The following is a 17343-nucleotide window of genomic DNA, read 5'->3' as shown; positions in this document are numbered from 1 at the left end:
CTGTTTCTTTCGTGCTTCAGTAGATGGTACAAGGAAGCATGTTCATCCTCCACGACTGTCTTAGCCTTGGATTTTAATTTCAGACCCTCCATCTGCTGTCTTTTAAGACTGAGCAATTTGGCCTTAGTTTGCTTGATATCTGCCAGACGGACGTTGGAAGTGTTTGCCTGCTCATATAAATTTCGCAGCATGGTATAATAAAATTCGATGGAATTTTTCAAGTCTTTCGATCGTTGTACACTATACTGGATGAGAACTTTTCTCAGTTTAGGCTTTGCCCTGTTGCACCACCAGTCTAGTACTGAGACGTGTCTATCTGCAGAGCGGAGGCACAATGCCCACGCTTCTGTCAAACTTTCTTCTAATCCGTCGTCCTGCATCAGTGACGTATTAAGGTGCCATGAACTTCTAAAACGGCGAGTGGGTTGCGCAGTAAGGTTGATGGAAGCTAGCACGGAGCTATGATCAGAAAAGTAAACTGGAATCGTCTCTGCTTTAATGAAGGAGCTAACTAGACTTTGCGATATGTAGAGTCTGTCGATCCTGCTACGTGAGTGAGGACCTAGGAATGTAAATGCCACAAAAGTGGGATACATTATTTCCCAAGCATCTTTAAGCTGTAAAACAGTGACGAAACGCTTCAGTTCACTGCAGTTATTAAAATTCGGAACCTGGTCTTTCTTATTTATCACACAATTAAAATCACCGCCTATTATAAGATCTTTTGGGTTTTTCCGTAATAAATAAATGATTTCTTCTTTATAGAACTGTGCTCTTTCCATTCTATTGGATGTGCCAGAAGGGGCATACAGATTGATAAGGGTAGAACCAAAGACTTTTATACCTATCGCTCTGCCGGAGTCCAACCTCTCGATATCCGAGACAGGAATCCCCTCCCTGACTAAAATTGCTGTACCGACGTTGGTGTCAAGTGAGACATTTAAAATCGCCAAATATCCAGGCACTGTAAGATTAGTCAGCACTACTTCCTGTAGGAAAGCAATGTCCGTCCCTGACTCATATAAATAATCCTTGAGCGCTGTAACTTTAGTCACGGATGTAATCCTGTTAATGTTGATAGTCGTAATTGTATATGCCTGGGACATTTAGTTTGCATAAAAAGTAAATAAGTGATTAAAAAGATAACAAAATATTAATAAAAAAAAAAAAAAAGAAAAGAGATGTGCAGCTTCTAGAAGAGAGAAACGACTCCGCTTAAACAAACATCTAAAAGAATAGTCAGTATTTGAAGCTCGGTAAACACTTCATCTGGTTCCTCTGAAATATGACTAAGACAGTAGTACAATTAGAAATGAAACTGGTTCAACAAAATCCCTTTTTTTTTCATCTTACAGCCTCATTTTGGTGCAGGATTCCGAACATCTCGGGTTTTAGTTTTACCGAGGGGCTTTGCATCACTAATGTCACTTGAAGGTACCTCCTTAGGTCTTTCCGTGATGATTTCATACAAGACGTTCTTGGCCGTCGCTTCCTCTTGTGCTGGTTGTTGTTTGCTTTGGTTACGGGAAGCTTTGAGAGTAGGTAGCGGTTTGAGTCGGCGTCTTCGGACATCTTGGTTCAACGCGCCGTCATTCGGATTGTCTATCTTTACCACCGTTGTGACCGAAGCTGCCTCAACAGCGTCCTTTTTACGAGTGCCATTTCCTTGTTCTTCCGTCACTAGCTCCAGAGCACTGACTGAGTCGGCGGTTTGTGGGTCTGTAAGTTCTTGAGTTGGGTTCCGCTCCGTCACCTCTTGTGCTTCAGAGTGCGCCTCTTCCGTCTCCGCGACAATCGTTACTGCGTCCCCTCCGTGGACCGTTTGTACCTGTTCAGACACCGACAGCAGCCGGGTTGCCTCAGCGGCTGTCGTCACGTCAATACATGTACTGTTCGTTTCCTCGAGCACATCCGCATTACACTGCTTCTGCTTGCGGGTGGAAGGCGAATTACGGGCGGACTCGCCGTCCGAGCCGTCATCGGTCGTTTCCAACGGTCGCTTCTTATTCTGGAGATCGCAATCGGGAACAGAAGGGTGTGATGTAATGACGCTCAGGGGAGGGAACTCCGTAGTAGTTATGGCGGGCACTGCAGAAGTACATGCACCACTGTCGTTAACCGAAAGAAGGGAAGTGCTATTTGGTAAGACATCGCTGAGGGTCAGTTTTTGACGCTGTGTTAGATTGTTCCGAAGAACAAAAACACGGCGCGGACAATCTTATCGGAAATGACCTGTCTCATTGCAAATATTGCACGTGCGCTCCTGACCAGAATACACAACATGTGCTTTATGGCCTGCAACGGATATATGGGACGGAATGTTGGCTTTCACCTCCATTTCAACGGATCTAATGCCGTTAAAACACTGTATCTTGTATAGCTTCGACCATCTTTCGTTATAGATAGATTTAACTTCGCCATATTTAGATAGAGCGTCCTTGATCAACTGATTATCAATTTCAATTGGAACATTCAAAATCCTGACATTGGTGTACATGATATCAGCTTTTCGTACAGAGACATTACTTTTTGAACCGTCTCGATGAACAAATTCGACGGAATTACCCCATTTTGCAAGCAACTTATCGACTGTCACTGAGTTCAGAAATTTAACAAAAACACAGTATTTTTCAGCATCTAATTGCGTGGTATGAACAGAGTCAGAATTAATACCGATTACCTCAGTCAGCCAATCGTGGATTTCCAGCGCAGTGGGTTGGACCGGCCGTGTTCCTTTCTCGAACGAGAAGACTAAAGTATTCTTCCTGACGGTGTCAGACATGGTCGTCGGTTCCGACGAAATTCCGGCAACAACCGAAATTGCGGCGAAGCACGAAACGTGGAACGGGCGAAAGCACTATAAAAACACTTATCAGAGACACCACTCAAAAAATAACAGCGAAAATGTACAGCTAACTTCACGTAAACACCAAACACCGGCGATAGCGCTAACGTACGCGGAGTAAACAACAAGCACGTCCGATCGCGGCGACGGCTAAAGCCAGAATACCATGGAACCGTGTGCCTCTAGCGGACTTAAACTGTGCAGCATCATGTCATTAAACCGGTAAGCTAAGATTTATTACATGTAGCGTCCTCAGGAAGTGTTTGCGTGGCAAATGAAGCAACCAAGTAGGTTGAAAAGTGGAGGGAACAACTTCGAATGTAGCGAGAATTCTTGCCAGTATTCGTACATGAAGTGATGTCGAAGGGTCAGGTAATCAAAATCGCGGAAACAGCCACTTTCGTATGGTGGATGCTTTGTGCTGGAAGCAGCCTAGCTATGAAAACAGCTATGGACGCAGAGTACTGTCGAAAAGTACGTGCTGTCACACAACGCTACGTAGTGGGCTGATGGTGCTTGACACGATAACATTTGCAGTTCACACGATCGACATACTGTCTCATAACTCAAGCAGCTCTTTTAGCCTTCAACTACATTGGTCCTCAGCACAGCTCATGTTGCAGGTGTCGGATTAAGAAACCTCTTTGAGAATATGGACCAGATTGGATGCTTCAATAGCAAGTGCGGCAAGATCTCAGTAGGTGGCGGGGTGCACAGCTGCTTACTTTTGCTGCCTGTTGGTCTAGGGGTATGATTCCTGCTTTGGGTGCAGGAGGTCCCGGGTTGAAATGCCGGACAGGCCCTACTTTTCACTTTCGCGACAACCAAGCACTACGATAAACTAGCGAGTCTCTGAAAGTAAGCCATGCAACGGGGCAAACTGCATGTCGGGCCACCGGCCAATGATACTGGCAAGTGCGTCTTGTGGAAAGCAATCTACGAAGCAGGATTAAGCCGTCTTCGATTACTTATATCTATACCTAAAGACTGACACGTACAACGATTCTATTCGTTTCCCAGGAACTAGTACATCGCATGCACGTTTGTTAAATGCATGCGCATGCAGCACCCAAAACGGAGAGATGCTGGGAGAAGCAGCTGAGGTCGTCTTCTCGCAGTTGAACCCCTTACGTTCCGTTATTAATCCTAGTAGCAAAAGCATAAGCATTTGGAGCGTTCCCCATTCACGTGTGGACTGCTATTAACAATTTGCATTACATGATCCTAGCTAAAATTTTGCATATACAATTCCAACTGCCAGCTCGTACACGTTTCTAGAAACGATCGCAAAACACTGAATCAGGTTCCACCGAGACTCGAACTCGGATCGCTGGATTCAAAGTCCAGAGTGCTAACCATTACACCATGGACCCGTGTGCCACTAGCGGAATTAAACTGAGCAGCATCATGTCATTAAACCGGTAAGCTGCGATTTATTACATGTAGCGTCCTCAGGAAGTGTTTGCGTGGCAAATGAAGCAACCAAGTAGGTTGAAAGTGGAGGGAACAACTTCGAATGTAGCGAGAATTCTTGCCAGTATTCGTACATTAAGTGAAGTCGAAGGGTCAGGTAATCAAAATCGCGGAACAGCCACTTTCGTATGGTGGATGCTTTGTGCTGGAAGCAGCCTAGCTATGAAAACAGCTATGGACACAGAGTACTGTCGAAAAGTACGTGCTGTCACACAACGCTACGTAGTAGGCTGATGGTGCTTGACACGATAACATTTGCAGTTCCCACGATCGACATACTGTCTCACAACTCAAGCAGCTCTTTCAGCCTTCAACTACATTGGTCCTCAGCACAGCTCATGTTGTAGGTGTCGGATTAAGAAACCTCTTTGAGAATATGGTCCAGATTGGATGCTTCAATAGCAAGTGCGGCAAGATCTCAGTAGGTGGCGGGGTGTACAGTTGCTTAGTTTTGCGGCCTGTTGGTCTAGGGGTATGTTTCCTGCTTTGGGTGCAGGAGGTCCCGGGTTCAAATCCCAGACAGGCCCTACTTTTCACTTTCGCGACAACCAAGCACTACGATAAACTAGCGAGTCTCTGAAAGTAAGCCATGCAACGGGGCAAACTGCATGTCGGGCCACCGGCCAATGATACTGGCAAGTGCGTCTTGTGGAAAGCAATCTACGAAGCAGGATTAAGCCGTCTTCGATTACTTATATCTATACCTAAAGACTGACACGTACAACGATTCTATTCGTTTCCCAGGAACTAGTACATCGCATGCACGTTTGTTAAATGCATGCGCATGCAAAACCCAAAACGGAGAGATGCTGGGAGAAGCAGCTGAGGTCTTCTTCTTGCAGTTGAACCCCTTACGTTCCGTTATTAATCCTAGTAGCAAAAGCATAAGCATTTGGAGCGTTCCCCATTCACGTGTGGACTGCTATTAACAATTTGCATTACATGATCCTAGCTAAAATTTTGCATATACAATTCCAACTGCCAGCTCGTACACGTTTCTAGAAACGATCGCAAAACACTGAATCAGGTTCCACCGAGCCTCGAACTCGGATCGCTGGATTCGTAGTCCAGAGTGCTAACCACTACACCATGGAACCGTGTGCCTCTAGGGGCCTTAAACTGTGCAGCATCATGTCATTAAACCGGTAAGCTGCGATTTATTACATGTAGCGTCCTCAGGAAGTGTTTGCGTGGCAAATGAAGCAACCAAGTAGGTTGAAAGTGGAGGGAACAACTTCGAATGTAGCGAGAATTCTTGCCAGTATTCGTACATGAAGTGATGTCGAAGGGTCAGGTAATCAAAATCGCGGAACAGCCACTTTCGTATGGTGGATGCTTTGTGCTGGAAGCAGCCTAGCTATGAAAACAGCTATGGACACAGAGTACTGTCGAAAAGTACGTGCTGTCACACAACGCTACGTAGTGGGCTTTTGGTGCTTGACACGATAACATTTGCAGTTCCCACGATCGACATACTGTCCCACAACTCAAGCAGCTCTTTCAGCCTTCAACTACATTGGTCCTCAGCACAGCTCATGTTGTAGGTGTCGGATTAAGAAACCTCTTTGAGAATATGGTCCAGATTGGATGCTTCAATAGCAAGTGCGGCAAGATCTCAGTAGGTGGCGGGGTGCACAGCTGCCTACTTTTGCGGCCTGTTGGTCTAGGGGTATGATTCCTGCTTTGGGTGCAGGAGGTCCCGGGTTGAAATGCCGGAAAGGCCCTACTTTTCACTTTCGCGACAACCAAGCACTACGTTAAACTAGCGAGTCCCTGAAAGTAAGCCATGCAACGGGGCAAACTGCATGTCGGGCCACCGGCCAATGATACTGGCAAGTGCGTCTTGTGGAAAGCAATCTACGAAGCAGGATTAAGCCGTCTTCGATTACTTATATCTATACCTAAAGACTGACACGTACAACCATTCTATTCGTTTCCCAGGAACTAGTACATCGCATGCACGTTTGTTAAATGCATGCGCATGCAACACCCAAAACGGAGAGATGCTGGGAGAAGCAGCTGAGGTCGTCTTCTCGCAGTTGAACCCTTTACGATCCGTTATTAATCCTAGTAGCAAAAGCATAAGCATTTGGAGCCTTCCCCATTCACGTGTGGACTGCTATTAACAATTTGCATTACATGATCCTAGCTAAAATTTTGCATATACAATTCCAACTGCCAGCTCGTACACGTTTCTAGAAACGATCGCAAAACACTGAATCAGGTTCCACCGAGACTCGAACTCGGATCGCTGGATTCAAAGTCCAGAGTGCTAACCACTACGCCATGGAACCGTGTGCCTCAAGGGGACTTAAACTGTGCAGCATCATGTCATTAAACCGGTAAGCTAAGATTTATTACATGTAGCGTCCTCAGGAAGTGTTTGCGTGGCAAATGAAGCAACCAAGTAGGTTGAAAGTGGAGGGAACAACTTCGAATGTAGCGAGAATTGTTGCCAGTATTCGTACATGAAGTGATGTCGAAGGGTCAGGTAATCAAAATCGCGGAACAGCCACTTTCGTATGGTGGATGCTTTGTGCTGGAAGCAGCCTAGCTATGAAAACAGCTATGGACACAGAGTACTGTCGAAAAGTACGTGCTGTCACACAACGCTACGTAGTGGGCTGATGGTGCTTGACACGATAACATTTGCAGTTCACACGATCGACATACTGTCTCATAACTCAAGCAGCTCTTTTAGCCTTCATTTACATTGGTCCTCAGCACAGCTCATGTTGCAGGTGTCGGATTAAGAAACCTCTTTGAGAATATGGTCCAGATTGGATGCTTCAATAGCAAGTGCGGCAAGATCTCAGTAGGTGGCGGGGTGTACAGTTGCTTACTTTTGCGGCCTGTTGGTCTAGGGGTATGATTCCTGCTTTGGGTGCAGGAGGTCCCGGGTTCAAATGCCGGACAGGCCCTACTTTTCACTTTCGCGACAACCAAGCACTACGCTAAACTAGCGAGTCTCTGAAAGTAAGCCATGCAACGGGGCAAACTGCATGTCGGGCCACCGGCCAATGATACTGGCAAGTGCGTCTTGTGGAAAGCAATCTACGAAGCAGGATTAAGCCGTCTTCGATTACTTATATCTATACCTAAAGACTGACACGTACAACCATTCTATTCGTTTCCCAGGAACTAGTACATCGCATGCACGTTTGTTAAATGCATGCGCATGCAGCACCCAAAACGGAGAGATGCTGGGAGAAGCAGCTGAGGTCGTCTTCTCGCAGTTGAACCCCTTACGTTCCGTTATTAATCCTAGTAGCAAAAGCATAAGCATTTGGAGCGTTCCCCATTCACGTGTGGACTGCTATTAACAATTTGCATTACATGATCCTAGCTAAAATTTTGCATATACAATTCCAACTGCCAGCTCGTACACGTTTCTAGAAACGATCGCAAAACACTGAATCAGGTTCCACCGAGACTCGAACCGCTGGATTCAAAGTCCAGAGTGCTAACCATTACACCATGGAACCGTGTGCCTCTAGCGGAATTATACTGACCAGCATCATGTCATTAAACCGGTAAGCTGCGATTTATTACATGTAGCGTCCTCAGGAAGTGTTTGCGTGGCAAATGAAGCAACCAAGTAGGTTGAAAGTGGAGGGAACAACTTCGAATGTAGCGAGAATTCTTGCCAGTAATCGTACATTAAGTGATGTCGAAGGGTCAGGTAATCAAAATCGCGGAACAGCCACTTTCGTATGGTGGATGCTTTGTGCTGGAAGCAGCCTAGCTATGAAAACAGCTATGGACACAGAGTACTGTCGAAAAGTACGTGCTGTCACACAACGCTACGTAGTGGTCGGATGGTGCTTGACACGATTACATTTGCACTTCACACGATCGACATACTGTCTCACAACTCAAGCAGCTCTTTCAGACTTCAACTACATTGGTCCTCAGCACAGCTCATGTAGTAGGTGTCGATTAAGAAACCTCTTTGAGAATATGGTCCAGATTGGATGCTTCAATAGCAAGTGCGGCAAGATCTCAGTAGGTGGCGGGGTGTACAGTTGCTTACTTTTGCGGCCTGTTGGTCTAGGGGTATGATTCCTGCTTTGGGTGCAGGAGGTCCCGGGTTGAAATGCCGGACAGGCCCTACTTTTCACTTTCGCGACAACCAAGCACTACGATAAACTAGCGAGTCTCTGAAAGTAAGCCATGCAACGGGGCAAACTGCATGTCGGGCCACCGGCCAATGATACTGGCAAGTGCGTCTTGTGGAAAGCAATCTACGAAGCAGGATTAAGCCGTCTTCGATTACTTATATCTATACCTAAAGACTGACACGTGCAACCATTCTATTCGTTTCCCAGGAACTAGTACATCGCATGCACGTTTGTTAAATGCATGCGCATGCAACACCCAAAACGGAGAGATGCTGGGAGAAGCAGCTGAGGTCGTCTTCTCGCAGTTGAACCCTTTACGATCCGTTATTAATCCTAGTAGCAAAAGCATAAGCATTTGGAGCCTTCCCCATTCACGTGTGGACTGCTATTAACAATTTGCATTACATGATCCTAGCTAAAATTTTGCATATACAATTCCAACTGCCAGCTCGTACACGTTTCTAGAAACGATCGCAAAACACTGAATCAATTTTCACCGAGACTCGAACTCGGATCGCTGGATTCAAAGTCCAGAGTGCTAACCACTACGCCATGGAACCGTGTGCCTCTAGGGGACTTAAACTGTGCAGCATCATGTCATTAAACCGGTAAGCTAAGATTTATTACATGTAGCGTCCTCAGGAAGTGTTTGCGTGGCAAATGAAGCAACCAAGTAGGTTGAAAGTGGAGGGAACAACTTCGAATGTAGCGAGAATTCTTGCCAGTATACGTACATGAAGTGATGTCGAAGGGTCAGGTAATCAAAATCGCGGAACAGCCACTTTCGTATGGTGGATGCTTTGTGCTGGAAGCAGCCTAGCTATGAAAACAGCTATGGACACAGAGTACTGTCGAAAAGTACGTGCTGTCACACAACGCTACGTAGTGGGCTGATGGTGCTTGACACGATAACATTTGCAGTTCACACGATCGACATACTGTCTCACAACTCAAGCAGCTCTTTTAGCCTTCATTTACATTGGTCCTCAGCACAGCTCATGTTGCAGGTGTCGGATTAAGAAACCTCTTTGAGAATATGGTCCAGATTGGATGCTTCAATAGCAAGTGCGGCAAGATCTCAGTAGGTGGCGGGGTGCACAGCTGCTTACTTTTGCTGCCTGTTGGTCTAGGGGTATGATTCCTGCTTTGGGTGCAGGAGGTCCCGGGTTGAAATGCCGGACAGGCCCTACTGTTCACTTTCGCGACAACCAAGCACTACGATAAACTAGCCAGTCTCTGAAAGTAAGCCATGCAACCGGGCAAACTGCATGTCGGGCCACCGGCCAATGATACTGGCAAGTGCGTCTTGTGGAAAGCAATCTACGAAGCAGGATTAAGCCGTCTTCGATTACTTATATCTATACCTAAAGACTGACACGTACAACGATTCTATTCGTTTCCCAGGAACTAGTACATCGCATGCACGTTTGTTAAATGCATGCGCATGCAGCACCCAAAACGGAGAGATGCTGGGAGAAGCAGCTGAGGTCGTCTTCTCGCAGTTGAACCCCTTACGTTCCGTTATTAATCCTAGTAGCAAAAGCATAAGCATTTGGAGCGTTCCCCATTCACCCAAAACGGAGAGATGCTGGGAGAAGCAGCTGAGGTCGTCTTCTCGCAGTTGAACCCCTTACGTTCCGTTATTAATCCTAGTAGCAAAAGCATAAGCATTTGGAGCGTTCCCCATTCACGTGTGGACTGCTATTAACAATTTGCATTACATGATCCTAGCTAAAATTTTGCATATATAATTCCAACTGCCAGCTCGTACACGTTTCTAGAAACGATCGCAAAACACTGAATCAGGTTCCACCGAGACTCGAACTCGGATCGCTGGATTCAAAGTCCAGAGTGCTAACCATTACACCATGGAACCGTGTGCCTCTAGCGGACTTAAACTGAGCAGCATCATGTCATTAAACCGGTAAGCTGCGATTTATTACATGTAGCGTCCTCAGGAAGTGTTTGCGTGGCAAATGAAGCAACCAAGTAGGTTGAAAGTGGAGGGAACAACTTCGAATGTAGCGAGAATTCTTGCCAGTATTCGTACATGAAGTGATGTCGAAGGGTCAGGTAATCAAAATCGCGGAACAGCCACTTTCGTATGGTGGATGCTTTGTGCTGGAAGCAGCCTAGCTATGAAAACAGCTATGGACACAGAGTACTGTCGAAAAGTACGTGCTGTCACACAACGCTACGTAGTGGGCTGATGGTGCTTGACACGATAACATTTGCAGTTCCCACGATCGACATACTGTCTCACAACTCAAGCATCTCTTTCAGCCTTCAACTACATTGGTCCTCAGCACAGCTCATGTTGTAGGTGTCGGATTAAGAAACCTCTTTGAGAATATGGTCCAGATTGGATGCTTCAATAGCAAGTGCGGCAAGATCTCAGTAGGTGGCGGGGTGCACAGCTGCTTACTTTTGCGGCCTGTTGGTCTAGGGCTATGATTCCTGCTTTGGGTGCAGGAGGTCCCGGATTCAAATGCCGGACAGGCCCTACTTTTCACTTTCGCGACAACCAAGCACTACGATAAACTAGCGAGTCTCTGAAAGTAAGCCATGCAACGGGGCAAACTGCATGTCGGGCCACCGGCCAATGATACTGGCAAGTGCGTCTTGTGGAAAGCAATCTACGAAGCAGGATTAAGCCGTCTTCGATTACTTATATCTATACCTAAAGACTGACACGTACAACGATTCTATTCGTTTCCCAGGAACTAGTACATCGCATGCACGTTTGTTAAATGCATGCGCATGCAGCACCCAAAACGGAGAGATGCTGGGAGAAGCAGCTGAGGTCGTCTTCTCGCAGTTGAACCCCTTACGTTCGGTTATTAATCCTAGTAGCAAAAGCATAAGCATTTGGAGCGTTCCCCATTCACGTGTGGACTGCTATTAACAATTTGCATTACATGATCCTAGCTCAAATTTTGCATATACAATTCCAACTGCCAGCTCGTACACGTTTCTAGAAACGATCGCAAAACACTGAATCAGGTTCCACCGAGACTCGAACTCGGATCGCTGGATTCAAAGTCCAGAGTGCTAACCATTACACCATGGAACCGTGTGCCTCTAGCGGACTTAAACTGAGCAGCATCATGTCATTAAACCGGTAAGCTGCGATTTATTACATGTAGCGTCCTCAGGAAGTGTTTGCGTGGCAAATGAAGCAACCAAGTAGGTTGAAAGTGGAGGGAACAACTTCGAATGTAGCGAGAATTCTAGCCAGTATTCGTACATTAAGTGATGTCGAAGGGTCAGGTAATCAAAATCGCGGAACAGCCACTTTCGTATGGTGGATGCTTTGTGCTGGAAGCAGCCTAGCTATGAAAACAGCTATGGACACAGAGTACTGTCGAAAAGTACGTGCTGTCACACAACGCTACGTAGTGGGCTGATGGTGCTTGACACGATAACATTTGCAGTTCCCACGATCGACATACTGTCTCACAACTCAAGCAGCTCTTTCAGCCTTCAACTACATTGGTCCTCAGCACAGCTCATGTTGTAGGTGTCGGATTAAGAAACCTCTTTGAGAATATGGTCCAGATTGGATGCTTCAATAGCAAGTGCGGCAAGATCTCAGTAGGTGGCGGGGTGCACAGCTGCCTACTTTTGCGGCCTGTTGGTCTAGGGGTATGATTCCTGCTTTGGGTGCAGGAGGTCCCGGGTTGAAATGCCGGACAGGCCCTACTTTTCACTTTCGCGACAACCAATCACTACGATAAACTAGCGAGTCTCTGAAAGTAAGCCATGCAACGGGGAAAACTGCATGTCGGGCCACCGGCCAATGATACTGGCAAGTGCGTCTTGTGGAAAGCAATCTACGAAGCAGGATTAAGCCGTCTTCGATTACTTATATCTATACCTAAAGACTGACACGTACAACGATTCTATTCGTTTCCCAGGAACTAGTACATTGCATGCACGTTCCTTAAATGTATGCGCATGCAGCACCCAAAACGGAGAGATGCTGGGAGAAGCAGCTGAGGTCGTCTTCTCGCAGTTGAACCCCTTACGTTCCGTTATTAATCCTAGTAGCAAAAGCATAAGCATTTGGAGCCTTCCCCATTCACGTGTGGACTGCTATTAACAATTTGCATTACATGATCCTAGCTAAAATTTGCATATACAATTCCAACTGCCAGCTCGTACACGTTTCTAGAAACGATCGCAAAACACTGAATCAGGTTCCACCGAGACTCGAACTCGGATCGCTGGATTCAAAGTCCAGAGTGCTAACCATTACACCATGGAACCGTGTGCCTCCAGCGGACATAAACTGTGCAGCATCATGTCATTAAACCGGTAAGCTGCGATTTATTACATGTAGCGTCCTCAGGAAGTGTTTGCGTGGCAAATGAAGCAACCAAGTAGGTTGAAAGTGGAAGGAACAACTTCGAATGTAGCGAGAATTCTTGCCAGTAATCGTACATTAAGTGATGTCGAAGGGTCAGGTAATCAAAATCGCGGGACAGCCACTTTCGTATGGTGGATGCTTTGTGCTGGAAGCAGCCTAGCTATGAAAACAGCTATGGACACAGAGTACTGTCGAAAAGTACGTGCTGTCACACAACGCTACGTAGTGGTCGGATGGTGCTTGACACGATTACATTTGCACTTCACACGATCGACATACTGTCCCACAACTCAAGCAGCTCTTTCAGCCTTCAACTACATTGGTCCTCAGCACAGCTCATGTTGTAGGTGTCGATTAAGAAACCTCTTTGAGAATATGGTCCAGATTGGATGCTTCAATAGCAAGTGCGGCAAGATCTCAGTAGGTGGCGGGGTGTACAGTTGCTTACTTTTGCGGCCTGTTGGTCTAGGGGTATGATTCCTGCTTTGGGTGCAGGAGGTCCCGGGTTCAAATGCCGGACAGGCCCTACTTTTCACTTTCGCGACAACCAAGCACTACGCTAAACTAGCGAGTCTCTGAAAGTAAGCCATGCAACGGGACAAACTGCATGTCGGGCCACCGGCCAATGATACTGGCAAGTGCGTCTTGTGGAAAGCAATCTACGAAGCAGGATTAAGCCGTCTTCGATTACTTATATCTATACCTAAAGACTGACACGAACAACGATTCTATTCGTTTCCCAGGAACTAGTACATCGCATGCACGTTTGTTAAATGCATGCAGCACCCAAAACGGAGAGATGCTGGGAGAAGCAGCTGAGGTCGTCTTCTCGCAGTTGAACCCCTTACGTTCCGTTATTAATCCTAGTAGCAAAAGCATAAGCATTTGGAGCGTTCCCCATTCACGTGTGGACTGCTATTAACAATTTGCATTACATGATCCTAGCTAAAATTTTGCATATACAATTCCAACTGCCAGCTCGTACACGTTTCTAGAAACGATCGCAAAACACTGAATCAGGTTCCACCGAGACTCGAACCGCTGGATTCAAAGTCCAGAGTGCTAACCATTACACCATGGAACCGTGTGCCTCTAGCGGAATTATACTGACCAGCATCATGTCATTAAACCGGTAAGCTGCGATTTATTACATGTAGCGTCCTCAGGAAGTGTTTGCGTGGCAAATGAAGCAACCAAGTAGGTTGAAAGTGGAGGGAACAACTTCGAATGTAGCGAGAATTCTTGCCAGTAATCGTACATTAAGTGATGTCGAAGGGTCAGGTAATCAAAATCGCGGAACAGCCACTTTCGTATGGTGGATGCTTTGTGCTGGAAGCAGCCTAGCTATGAAAACAGCTATGGACACAGAGTACTGTCGAAAAGTACGTGCTGTCACACAACGCTACGTAGTGGTCGGATGGTGCTTGACACGATTACATTTGCACTTCACACGATCGACATACTGTCTCACAACTCAAGCAGCTCTTTCAGACTTCAACTACATTGGTCCTCAGCACAGCTCATGTTGTAGGTGTCGATTAAGAAACCTCTTTGAGAATATGGTCCAGATTGGATGCTTCAATAGCAAGTGCGGCAAGATCTCAGTAGGTGGCGGGGTGTACAGTTGCTTACTTTTGCGGCCTGTTGGTCTAGGGGTATGATTCCTGCTTTGGGTGCAGGAGGTCCCGGGTTGAAATGCCGGACAGGCCCTACTTTTCACTTTCGCGACAACCAAGCACTACGATAAACTAGCGAGTCTCTGAAAGTAAGCCATGCAACGGGGCAAACTGCATGTCGGGCCACCGGCCAATGATACTGGCAAGTGCGTCTTGTGGAAAGCAATCTACGAAGCAGGATTAAGCTGTCTTCGATTACTTATATCTATACCTAAAGACTGACACGAACAACGATTCTATTCGTTTCCCAGGAACTAGTACATCGCATGCACGTTTGTTAAATGCATGCGCATGCAACACCCAAAACGGAGAGATGCTGGGAGAAGCAGCTGAGGTCGTCTTCTCGCAGTTGAACCCCTTACGTTCGGTTATTAATGCTAGTAGCAAAAGCACAAGCATTTGGAGCGTTCCCCATTCACGTGTGGACTGCTAATAACAATTTGCATTACATGATCCTAGCTAAAATTTTGCATATACAATTCCAACTGCCAGCTCGTACACGTTTCTAGAAACGATCGCAAAACACTGAATCAGGTTACACCGAGACTCGAACTCGGATCGCTGGATTCAAAGTCCAGAGTGCTAACCATTACACCATGGAACCGTGTGCCTCTAGCGGACTTAAACTGTGCAGCATCATGTCATTAAACCGGTAAGCTGCGATTTATTACATGTAGCGTCCTCAGGAAGTGTTTGCGTGGCAAATGAAGCAACCAAGTAGGTTGAAAATGGAGGGAACAACTTCGAATGTAGCGAGAATTCTTGCCAGTATTCGTACATTAAGTGATGTCGAAGGGTCAGGTAATCAAAATCGCGGAACAGCCACTTTCGTATGGTGGATGCTTTGTGCTGGAAGCAGCCTAGCTATGAAAACAGCTATGGACACAGAGTACTGTCGAAAAGTACGTGCTGTCACACAACGCTACGTAGTGGACTGATGGTGCTTGACACGATAACATTTGCAGTTTACACGATCGACATACTGTCTCACAACTCAAGCAGCTCTTTCAGCCTTCAACTACATTGGTCCTCAGCACAGCTCATGTTGTAGGTGTCGATTAAGAAACCTCTTTGAGAATATGGTCCTGATTGGATGCTTCAATAGCAAGTGCGGCAAGATCTCAATAGGTGGCGGGGTCTACAGTTGCTTATTTTTGCGGCCTGTTGGTCTAGGGGTATGATTCCTGCTTTGGGTGCAGGAGGTCCCGGGTTGAAATGCCGGACAGGCCCTACTTTTCACTTTCGCGACAACCAAGCACTACGATAAACTAGCGAGTCTCTGAAAGTAAGCCATGCAACGGGGCAAACTGCATGTCGGGCCACCGGCCAATGATACTGGCAAGTGCGTCTTGTGGAAAGCAATCTACGAAGCAGGATTAAGCCGTCTTCGATTACTTATATCTATACCTAAAGACTGACACGAACAACGATTCTATTCGTTTCCCAGGAACTAGTACATCGCATGCACGTTTGTTAAATGCATGCGCATGCAACACCCAAAACGGAGAGATGCTGGGAGAAGCAGCTGAGGTCGTCTTCTCGCAGTTGAACCCCTTACGTTCGGTTATTAATCCTAGTAGCAAAAGCATAAGCATTTGGAGCGTTCCCCATTCACGTGTGGACTGCTATTAACAATTTGCATTACATGATCCTAGCTAAAATTTTGCATATACAATTCCAACTGCCAGCTCGTACACGTTTCTAGAAACGATCGCAAAACACTGAATCAGGTTCCACCGAGACTCGAACTCGGATCGCTGGATTCAAAGTCCAGAGTGCTAACCATTACACCATGGAACCGTATGCCTCCAGCGGACCTAAACTGTGCAGCATCATGTCATTAAACCGGTAAGCTGCGATTTATTACATGTAGCGTCCTCAGGAAGTGTTTGCGTGGCAAATGAAGCAACCAAGTAGGTTGAAAGTGGAAGGAACAACTTCGAATGTAGCGAGAATTCTTGCCAGTAATCGTACATTAAGTGATGTCGAAGGGTCAGGTAATCAAAATCGCGGGACAGCCACTTTCGTATGGTGGATGCTTTGTGCTGGAAGCAGCCTAGCTATGAAAACAGCTATGGACACAGAGTACTGTCGAAAAGTACGTGCTGTCACACAACGCTACGTAGTGGACTGAGGGTGCTTGACACGATTACATTTGCACTTCACACGATCGACATACTGTCCCACAACTGAAGCAGCTCTTTCAGCCTTCAACTACATTGGTCCTCAGCACAGCTCATGTTGTAGGTGTCGATTAAGAAACCTCTTTGAGAATATGGTCCAGATTGGATGCTTCAATAGCAAGTGCGGCAAGATCTCAGTAGGTGGCGGGGTGTACAGTTGCTTACTTTTGCGGCCTGTTGGTCTAGGGGTATGATTCCTGCTTTGGGTGCAGGAGGTCCCGGGTTCAAATGCCGGACAGGCCCTACTTTTCACTTTCGCGACAACCAAGCACTACGCTAAACTAGCGAGTCTCTGAAAGTAAGCCATGCAACGGGGCAAACTGCATGTCGGGCCACCGGCCAATGATACTGGCAAGTGCGTCTTGTGGAAAGCAATCTACGAAGCAGGATTAAGCCGTCTTCGATTACTTATATCTATACCTAAAGACTGACACGTACAACGATTCTATTCGTTTCCCAGGAACTAGTACATCGCATGCACGTTTGTTAAATGCATGTGCACGCAGCACCCAAAACGGAGAGTTGCTGGGAGAAGCAGCTGAGGTCGTCTTCTCGCAGTTGAACCCCTTACGTTCCGTTATTAATCCTAGTAGCAAAAGCATAAGCATTTGGAGCGTTCCCCATTCACGTGTGGACTGCTATTAACAATTTGCATTACATGATCCTAGCTAAAATT

The 17343-nt window shown here is 46.4% G+C and overlaps 11 non-coding genes across 11 annotated transcripts; 3 read left to right on the top strand and 8 right to left on the bottom strand.

The window, feature by feature from the left end:
• Nucleotides 1–4146: 4146 nt before the first annotated feature.
• On the bottom strand, nucleotides 4147–4218 carry Trnaq-uug (transfer RNA glutamine (anticodon UUG)). Its single transcript has one exon. It is a non-coding gene; the product is annotated as a tRNA-Gln (tRNA).
• A 1125-nt stretch (nucleotides 4219–5343) lies between these two features.
• Trnar-acg (transfer RNA arginine (anticodon ACG)) lies at nucleotides 5344–5415 on the bottom strand. Its single transcript has one exon. It is a non-coding gene; the product is annotated as a tRNA-Arg (tRNA).
• Nucleotides 5416–6540: 1125 nt separating this feature from the next.
• On the bottom strand, nucleotides 6541–6612 carry Trnaq-uug (transfer RNA glutamine (anticodon UUG)). Its single transcript has one exon. It is a non-coding gene; the product is annotated as a tRNA-Gln (tRNA).
• A 555-nt stretch (nucleotides 6613–7167) lies between these two features.
• Trnap-ugg (transfer RNA proline (anticodon UGG)) lies at nucleotides 7168–7239 on the top strand. The gene has a single exon. It is a non-coding gene; the product is annotated as a tRNA-Pro (tRNA).
• A 3004-nt stretch (nucleotides 7240–10243) lies between these two features.
• Trnaq-uug (transfer RNA glutamine (anticodon UUG)) lies at nucleotides 10244–10315 on the bottom strand. Its single transcript has one exon. It is a non-coding gene; the product is annotated as a tRNA-Gln (tRNA).
• Nucleotides 10316–11440: 1125 nt separating this feature from the next.
• Nucleotides 11441–11512, bottom strand: Trnaq-uug (transfer RNA glutamine (anticodon UUG)). The gene has a single exon. It is a non-coding gene; the product is annotated as a tRNA-Gln (tRNA).
• A 1124-nt stretch (nucleotides 11513–12636) lies between these two features.
• Trnaq-uug (transfer RNA glutamine (anticodon UUG)) lies at nucleotides 12637–12708 on the bottom strand. The gene has a single exon. It is a non-coding gene; the product is annotated as a tRNA-Gln (tRNA).
• A 554-nt stretch (nucleotides 12709–13262) lies between these two features.
• On the top strand, nucleotides 13263–13334 carry Trnap-ugg (transfer RNA proline (anticodon UGG)). Its single transcript has one exon. It is a non-coding gene; the product is annotated as a tRNA-Pro (tRNA).
• A 1682-nt stretch (nucleotides 13335–15016) lies between these two features.
• On the bottom strand, nucleotides 15017–15088 carry Trnaq-uug (transfer RNA glutamine (anticodon UUG)). The gene has a single exon. It is a non-coding gene; the product is annotated as a tRNA-Gln (tRNA).
• A 1124-nt stretch (nucleotides 15089–16212) lies between these two features.
• Nucleotides 16213–16284, bottom strand: Trnaq-uug (transfer RNA glutamine (anticodon UUG)). Its single transcript has one exon. It is a non-coding gene; the product is annotated as a tRNA-Gln (tRNA).
• A 554-nt stretch (nucleotides 16285–16838) lies between these two features.
• On the top strand, nucleotides 16839–16910 carry Trnap-ugg (transfer RNA proline (anticodon UGG)). Its single transcript has one exon. It is a non-coding gene; the product is annotated as a tRNA-Pro (tRNA).
• Nucleotides 16911–17343: the final 433 nt, after the last annotated feature.

Source organism: Schistocerca gregaria, chromosome 3, assembly GCF_023897955.1.
Source record: "Schistocerca gregaria isolate iqSchGreg1 chromosome 3, iqSchGreg1.2, whole genome shotgun sequence".
NCBI lineage: Eukaryota > Metazoa > Arthropoda > Insecta > Orthoptera > Acrididae > Schistocerca > Schistocerca gregaria.
The sequence above is the reverse complement of the archived record's forward strand: the minus strand, read 5'-3'. Positions and strand labels throughout refer to the sequence as shown.